Here is an 8,566-nt window from a genome sequence, read left to right as displayed (position 1 = left end):
GTCATCAACATAAACTGCAATAATTGCAAATCCTGATTGTGATCTCTTAATGAAAACACAAGGACTGATTTGATTATTCTTGAACCTTTCTTTCATAAGGTGTTCACTAAGACGATTATACCACATCCTTCCAGACTGTTTCAATCCATAAAGTGACCCTTTTAATTTTATGGAAAGTAAATGTCTAGGCTTGTGGTAAACTGGTAATTTTAGTCCATTAGGGACTTTTATATAAATATGTTGTCACTACATCCATCAATTGCATCTTTAGTCCTTCTGAGATTGTCAAACTTACCAGAAATCTTAACCTAGTCGCATCAACCACGGGAGAATATGTCTCCTCATAATCAATCCCTGGAATTTGAGAAAAACCTTGGGCTACAAATCTTGCCTTGTATCTAACGATTTCATTTTTCTCATTTCGTTTTCTCACAAATACCCACTTGTACCCAACTGGCTTTACACCTTCTGGTGTAAGGGTTATTTTGCCAAATACTTCTCATTTTTCGAGTGACTTTAACTCTGTCTGCATTGCCTCTTTCCCTTTTGGCCAATCATGTTTGCAACAACATTCTTCCACTGTTTTTGGTTTACTATCATTTTCGTCAGATGCCATTTCAATTAATTACAATGGAATATGCAAATATTTCATTTACGATAACATAATTTCTATTCCAATAATTCCCGGTAGAAACAAAATTTATTGAAGTTTCATTGTTATCGATGCCATGGTCATCTTGTTCATTCCCTTTTGGATTATCATCTTTTTCTTTATTCTCATTTGTATTTTGTCTTTCTTGATCTTCCGTAAGGGGAATATTATTGATCTCATCAGATCTTTTAAGTTTTCTTGGTTTAGTGTCTTTTGAACCAAGTGGTCTTCCACGCTTTCGGCATGCTAAAGATTTAGTTTCAGTGATCTTATCACTAGATGGAATTTCGATTCGTGCAGGGGCATTTTCAGCTGGTATTTGTGATTTTGTCACTTTCTTTGTATCTATAAATGCATTAGGCAGCTGATTTGCAATGCTTTGTAAATGAACAATTTTTTGAACTTCTTGTTCACACATATTTGTTCGTGGATCAAACATTGACAATTGTATTGCATTCCAAATGATTTCTATTTCTTTCGTTGGGGTGGAGCATTAGGAACATATATACACCGCACAACCAAAGATTTTAAGATATGAGACATTAGGTTCTCGAACAAAAAACTAATTGTAGTGGTGAGAACTTATGATAAACAGTTGGTCTCAATCTAATTAGAGTTACCGCATGTAATATGGCATGACCCCTAGCAGATGAAGGAAATTTTGATTTCATCAATAATGGCTTTGCAATCAATTGTAGTCTCTTAATTAATGACTTAGCGAGGCTATTTTGTGTATGAACATGAGCTACTGGATGTTCCACAACAATTCCAATCGACATACAATAATCATTGAATGTTTGGGATGTAAATTTCCTAGCATTGTCAAGCCTTATCCTTTTTATTGTAAGGTCTAGAAATTGTGCCCTTAATTTAATGATTTGAGCAAAAAGTTTTGCAAAAGCAACATTTCTACTGGACAAGAGACTGACATGTGACCATCGAGTTGAAGCATCTTTTAATACCATAAAATATCAAAATGGCCCACATGCCGGATTACTTGGTCCACAAATGTCTCCTTGAATCATTTCTAAAAATGTTGGAGATTCAGTAGCAATTTTGTTCATAGATGGCCTTATTATTTATGTGCCAAGTGAACATGCAGAGCATGTTAATTCATCTTATCGAGGAATTTTGACATTCTTAATTGAATGTCCAACTGAATTTGCTATAATCTTGTGCATCATTCCTATACCAGGTTGACCCAAACGATCATGCCATAAAGTTAGCAAATTCTTATTATCTAACTTCTGGTTAGATATCAAATTTGTTTCAACTGGTCGTAAATTTGTATGATATAACCCCGAAAAATATGCTGGCAATTTTTCATATATATTTTTCTTGCCATGTTTTTCTGCTGTGAGACATAAATATTCCTTTTGACCCACTATCATTGTTTTTAAATGAAAACCATTTTGACGCACATCTATAAAGCTTATAAGATTTCTTCGAGATTTACTCGAATATAAAGCGTCATTAATGATTAATTTTGTTTCATTTCGGAGTATTATGCAAGCTTTTCTAGAACCTTCTATTAGCCTGGCTGACCCAGAAATAGTATTAACATTTGCTTGAAACACTTTTAATTTTGAAAAATATTTTCTGTCCTTCAAAATAGTGTGTGTTGTTCCACTGTTCAAAAGGCATCGAAACCTGGAACCAACTTCGGGCAGATCCATATCTTCATAGAATAAGTATAAGATTAGTTTAAGATAATTTAACTGTACTTACTTTATTAGTAATTAAAATCAAAAGTACATAACTTGATCATGAAAATCATAATAGAAAAGTACATATAGAAAACATAATATATATCATAGTAATTGATGAATTATCTAAACATGATTATTCTCTCCAAAGATAAATTCACCACCAGCTTCACCATTGTCTATGAGGAAATCAGACAAATCAAGGCTAGTTCCAAGGACATTTTCTTCATTAACATAATTTGCTTCGGCATGTTTTTCTTTCCCTTTAATGGAAGCATGGTAAAGTTCTACCAAATGTTTGGCCGTACGACAAGTACGTCCCCAATGTCCTACCTGCCACACCTATAACATGTGTCTTTTCCTTTTGTGGTGGCTTGAGTTTTGTTTCCTTGTTGATGCCCCTTTTAAGTGTTGTTTCTAGGGGGGAAATGACCCCTACCACAGCCATGACCATGTCCACGGCCACGTCCGCGGAAGTTTCAATGTCCTCTGCCACGGTGATTATATTTTCCACGTCCACCTCTATGATCAACATTTGTCTCAGGTGGATTTGAGCTTTGTATAGCATTTGTTTCATTGAATGCTTGAGACCCAGTTGGTCTTATGTTGTGATTCTTCAACAGTTTTTCATTATTCTTTTCAACAACCAATAATGTAGAAATAAGCTCTGAATATTTTGCAAAACCTCTTTCACGGTATTGCTGCTGCAATAAAATGTTGTTAGCATGGAATGTAGAGAGTGTTTTCTCTATCATTTGCACATCAATGACTGGTTGAACACAATATCTCAATATTGATACAATTTTATATAGTGATAAATTATAATCACTGACAGATTTAAACTCCTGAAATCTCTGATTTGTCCACTCAAATTGTGCTGAAGGAAGGAGTACCCTTTTTTTTTTTTTTTTGACAACAACACAAAGAAACTAAACTAAGTAATAAAGCTAGTTAAATTAGTTCTACATCCATTAGCAGTCATGAGCTCCGTGAACTTGTTCACTACTTACCATCCACACAACACAGAGTTGAAAGCTAGCAGCCTCTCTTTGTATATCCCTTATGGTCCACAGTGTATTAATGTCCGGAGAAATATGAACTCTGTAGTGCAATGTGGAGAAACATATTGTGAGTTTCTAGTATAGAGGATCCCGTATGGGCAACTATAAAGTATACTCCTCAAAAAATATTTTGTGAAAGAAATTGAAATCTTTCTAAAATTGGATAATCGGTATAAGTATACCTGATTGAAGATGGTGTTGATAACGTGTTATAATTTATATATATTATATATATATATATATATGTATATATATATATATATATATATATATATATATATATATATATATATATATGTATATATAGAGGAAGGCTCATGTAAGAACCCTCCTCTATATAAGAACCCAATCTTATATAAGAACCAATCTCAACCCTTTATTAGTTTTGATCTAACCATCTAAAATGATCCTTTAGTAATGGCATTTCTGTAATTTTGACAATTTCGTATTTAGAACATAGAAAAAAAATTTAGAACATAAGTTGAAATAATTTAGAACATAAATAGAAAATTTTAGAACATAAGAAAAATAATTTATAAAGATAGCAAAAATTTAGAACATAAACAACTAAAATAATGTTAGAACATAAGAAAAGTAATTTAGAACATAAGTTGAAAAAATAATTTAGAACATAATTGAAAAATAATTTAGAACGTAAATTGAAAAAGTAATTAATAACATAATCTAAAAAAAAATAATTTAGAAAATATTTAGAATATAAGCTGAAAAAATAATTTAGAATATAGGAACAAATTTAGAACATAATTTAAAAAATAATTTAGAACATTATTAAAAATAATTTGGAACATAAGGTGAAAAAAATTAGAAAATACGAAAAACTTTAGAACATAAGCTGAAAAAATAATTTAGAACATAAGCTGAAAAAAATAATTTAGAACATAATCTTAAAAAAAAAAAAAAAAAAAAAAAAAAAAAAAAAAAAAAAATAGAACATTATTGAAAAAAAATTTAGAACATAAGTAAGAAAATTTTTAGAATATAGGAAAAACTTTAGAACATAAGTTGAAAAAAATTTAGAACATAGGAAAAAGTTTAGAACATAATTAATGTTCTTACATAAGAAAGGGTTCTTATATAAGATGGGTTTCTTACCGGATCCCTCCATATATATATATATATATATATATATATATATATATATATATATATATATATATATATATATATATATATATATATATATATAGAGAGAGAGAGAGAGAGAGAGAGCTAAGGAAGTATTTTACTATCTGAAATATTATTGCACTACAGATAAAATGAGATTGGGTGAATTTACAATTGCATTTCACCGTATATTTATAGTACAAACATGCTACTACTACTAGATATACACAAGTCATACATAGGTTACTAGGTTTGGAAAATGTTGCCTATGCATTTAATGGTGATGTCCAAAAGATCAATAATTGTTTGGCATTCACACAAATTACTTCATAACAATTTTCAATATTTTGGAGAACTATATAAATGAATTTTGGAATATATAAAAGGAGGTTTTTTTTTTTTTTTTTTTTTTTTTTTTTTTTTTTTGCGGCCATGAAGATGACACCTCATTGAGCCCACTATTGCCTTATAGTGATCAAAGATTCTTTATTTAACCTTTTAACATATTAAACTTCCCTAAATATCCTTAAAATTGGTGCCCATATGTAACACCCTAGAAATTCCTTTCCTTTAAAAATACGCTTTACTCTCTTTAAAACACGATTTAGGAATATCTAAGACATTACCGCCACCGTGAAAACGGCTAAGGCAAATATCAAAGAATCACAGCGGAAGACTTGGAAGTCAAACTAAGAAATAAAACAATTTAAAAACCAAACCAAACAAAAGTAAAGTTGGAAATCACAAAACCAAACTAAAGTTTAACTACTACAACTTGGAACCTTTAAGGCCCTTATTCAAAACCATTAAATCCAAAAATACTGTTAGTCCAATAATTAATAAATCACATCATTCAAAACTTAAATATATCACATCCTAATGAAAACTAGCATAGTTCTCTCTTCACTCATGCCCCCATCATGAACATGCTTCAATACCTGAAAAGAGATTCTCCACTTGCCCCCACTACTCTCCATTAAAATGGATCATCGTAGGGCCAAGATAAAGACATGGCCAGACACAAACAAAACACACAATCAGCAAAGCTGAGTACATAAGCGTATTTAAGCACACTAACATGCATTTCCCTATCAACACACACTTACCTCATTGCACCTGTTTACAAGCACACACACAACACAACAAGACTCTTTAACTAGTCACTAAATAATTTATTTAGCGTTGATTACGCATCGAACGGGTTTCCAACTAAACCTTTCTCAATGAAATGAGAACCACTGACACGGGAGCTAACCGTGCCAGCATCACCTGTGCCACACATTGGTGGCGGAATTCCAGCGCATAATAATAATAAAAGGGAATATACAGCGTCCTGTACTCCATTAGAAGTTATGGTTAAATATAAAACCCCATAACTCCCCCCATATGTTCATACTCAAGGTATATACGTTCCAAGAGTTTTGGTGCGTAATCTCTTTCACTTTACGTTGTTTACATATTATTAGACTTGGTGATGACTCTCAAAGCATAACAATTCAATCATCGATAGTAATTCAAACAAACATACATACCAATTTAATTCTTGAATGATTAGTGACCACATATAATTTAATGTTGAACCCTTTTTAATTCTACCTCAGTGTCATAGACACTGTAAACGCATAGAGCGCCAACAATCCTATCCCTCGGTGTTAAAACACCTTAAGTGCTCAAAGGCACCAATATACAATTTAATCTTTGTGTACTTAGACACTTATGTAGCTCCTTCTTCATGCTTAAAGCATCAATAAAAATTATATGAACCATAATAAAATTCCTTTTCAATATTCCAAACATAATTAAACAACTAGTTTAATTAAACATGCTTTCTAACATGCCATAAATAAATATGTAGTCCATATAATCATGCCAAAATATAATTTTCCAATCCAAAGATCATCACAAATAATTCATGCCTCACAATTCAATCACCAACACCAATAATTTACAATTCAATACTTGAACCTTAGCATGGTACTACTTATAATTGATTGAATTTAAGCCTAGCATGTTTCTACATCAACAATATATGCTAAGTACGCGAACGTACCTTGAATATGATCTTAAATTCGCCACGACTAGTAAAAATCGCTTACTTCAAAGTCTCCTACACATTAAAATTATAATTGTGTATCAAAGTCCACTCTAAACAAATTTCCAGCAATATATACTACTTTAAAACCCTCCATAAATTAATTAGAATAAGCTGAAATTATATTTAGAACACCATTATTAAGTCCCCTTTAATGGGTAATTTAAATTCCCTTCAAAAACATAAAATTTAGGTTTCTTCTTAAAATTCCTGCACTATTTTTATAATTAAAACTTGCTGAAAATCAAACTTAAAGTGCTTAAATTAAAGATCTAAACATAATTACACCATATACTTCCATAATTTCATGAATCAAGAACCTAGGGTTTCAAAAATTGGGGCTTTTTAATTAAAATCAAAATCTGAAAATTAATTAACATAATTAGCATATTCAAACATCAAATTTTTAATCATAATACTAATCATAGATTAATTAGGGGCAAAAGATTAAGTTTTTTTTTTTTTTTTTTTTTCGAGAGCTGGCCACGGCAGCAGCAGCCACCGCGGCAGGGCTGGGCTGCTGCCGCCCGCCGCTGCAGCTGCTGGCCGTGCGCCAGCACTGTGGTGGTGCGCGGTGGTGGTCCGGCCACGCGTGTGGTGGTGTGCGTGGTGGCCGGCCGTGAGAAGGGGAAGGGAAGATGAAGAAAAAAAAAAAGAAAGAAAAGTAAGGGAGAAAAGGGGAGAAACTTTACCTTGGGTTTTCTCCACTCTGGGCAAAGTTGATTTGCCTCATAAGTGGGATATTTATACTCCCTTTTTACCCTAAACTTTCCTCTTTTAATTCTCCTAATCCCTTTCCAATTAAAACTTGTTAAAATTAAACTTTCTTAAATTAAAACCCCGTCTTTTTAAAATAAAGATAATTAAATAAACTTTCCTAATATAAAATATATTAGTAAAATACTTTAATTAAAAATATAAAATCTACTTAAATACTTCATTAAATACATACTTTAAAATAAAAATACGTACAAAATACGGGGTATTACAGTCTACCCCCCTAAAAAAAAGTTTCGTCCCGAAACTTGGGGAACGAAATTGGACTTTTTCCCTGATTATGTATAGTATTGCTGTACTTTTTGTTACCCTTTTACTGCTTTATGTCTTTTGAGGACATAAATACTGGAAATACTTGTTGAAATTTGTGCCAAGAGCACCAAAAGTGACTGAAATTTGGGTAAAAGCGCGAAATTCTACCGCATTCTACCCCCCTTAAAGAAAACGAGTTACGCCCCCGTAACTCTACATACCTGAAACAACTCTGGGTATTTCTTTTTCATTTCATCCTCGGCTTCCCAAGTGGCTTCCTCATATTCTTGGTTAGACCACAGAACCTTTACGATCTTAATATCCTTATTGCGCGTACTACGCACCTTGCTGTCAAGAATCTTAACAGGTCTTTCTTCATAGGTTAGACTTTGATCTAATTCAATGGTTTCTGGTTGAAGCACATGGGACTTGTCAGGGATATATCTTCTCAATTGTGATACGTGGAATACGTCATGTACTTTGCTAAGTTCCACAGGTAGAGCTAACCTATAAGCTACTTTGCCTACTCTTTTCAGTATTTCATATGGACCAATGTATTTTGGACTGAGCTTTCCCTTCTTGCCAAATCTCATAACTCCCTTCATTGGCGAAACCTTTAGTAACACTTTGTCGCCTATTTCAAACTCTTCTTCTCTTCGCTTTGCGTCTGCATAGCTTTTCTGTCGATCCTGAGCAGCTTGGATTTTAGCTTGGATCTCCTTTACTTGTTTGATTGTATCCTCAATCAATTGAGGCCCAAGGACTACAGTTTCACTAATATCGTTCCAACAGATTGGGCTACGACACTTTCTTCCATACAAGGCCTCGAATGGAGCCATACCAATGCTCGCATGATAACTATTGTTATAAGAGAATTCAATTAAATCCAAGCTATCCTCCC

The sequence above is a fragment of the Chenopodium album genome, chromosome 21 (assembly GCF_948465745.1).
Source record: "Chenopodium album chromosome 21, dcCheAlbu1.1, whole genome shotgun sequence".
Taxonomy (NCBI): domain Eukaryota; kingdom Viridiplantae; phylum Streptophyta; class Magnoliopsida; order Caryophyllales; family Amaranthaceae; genus Chenopodium; species Chenopodium album.
The sequence above is the reverse complement of the archived record's forward strand: the minus strand, read 5'-3'. Positions refer to the sequence as shown.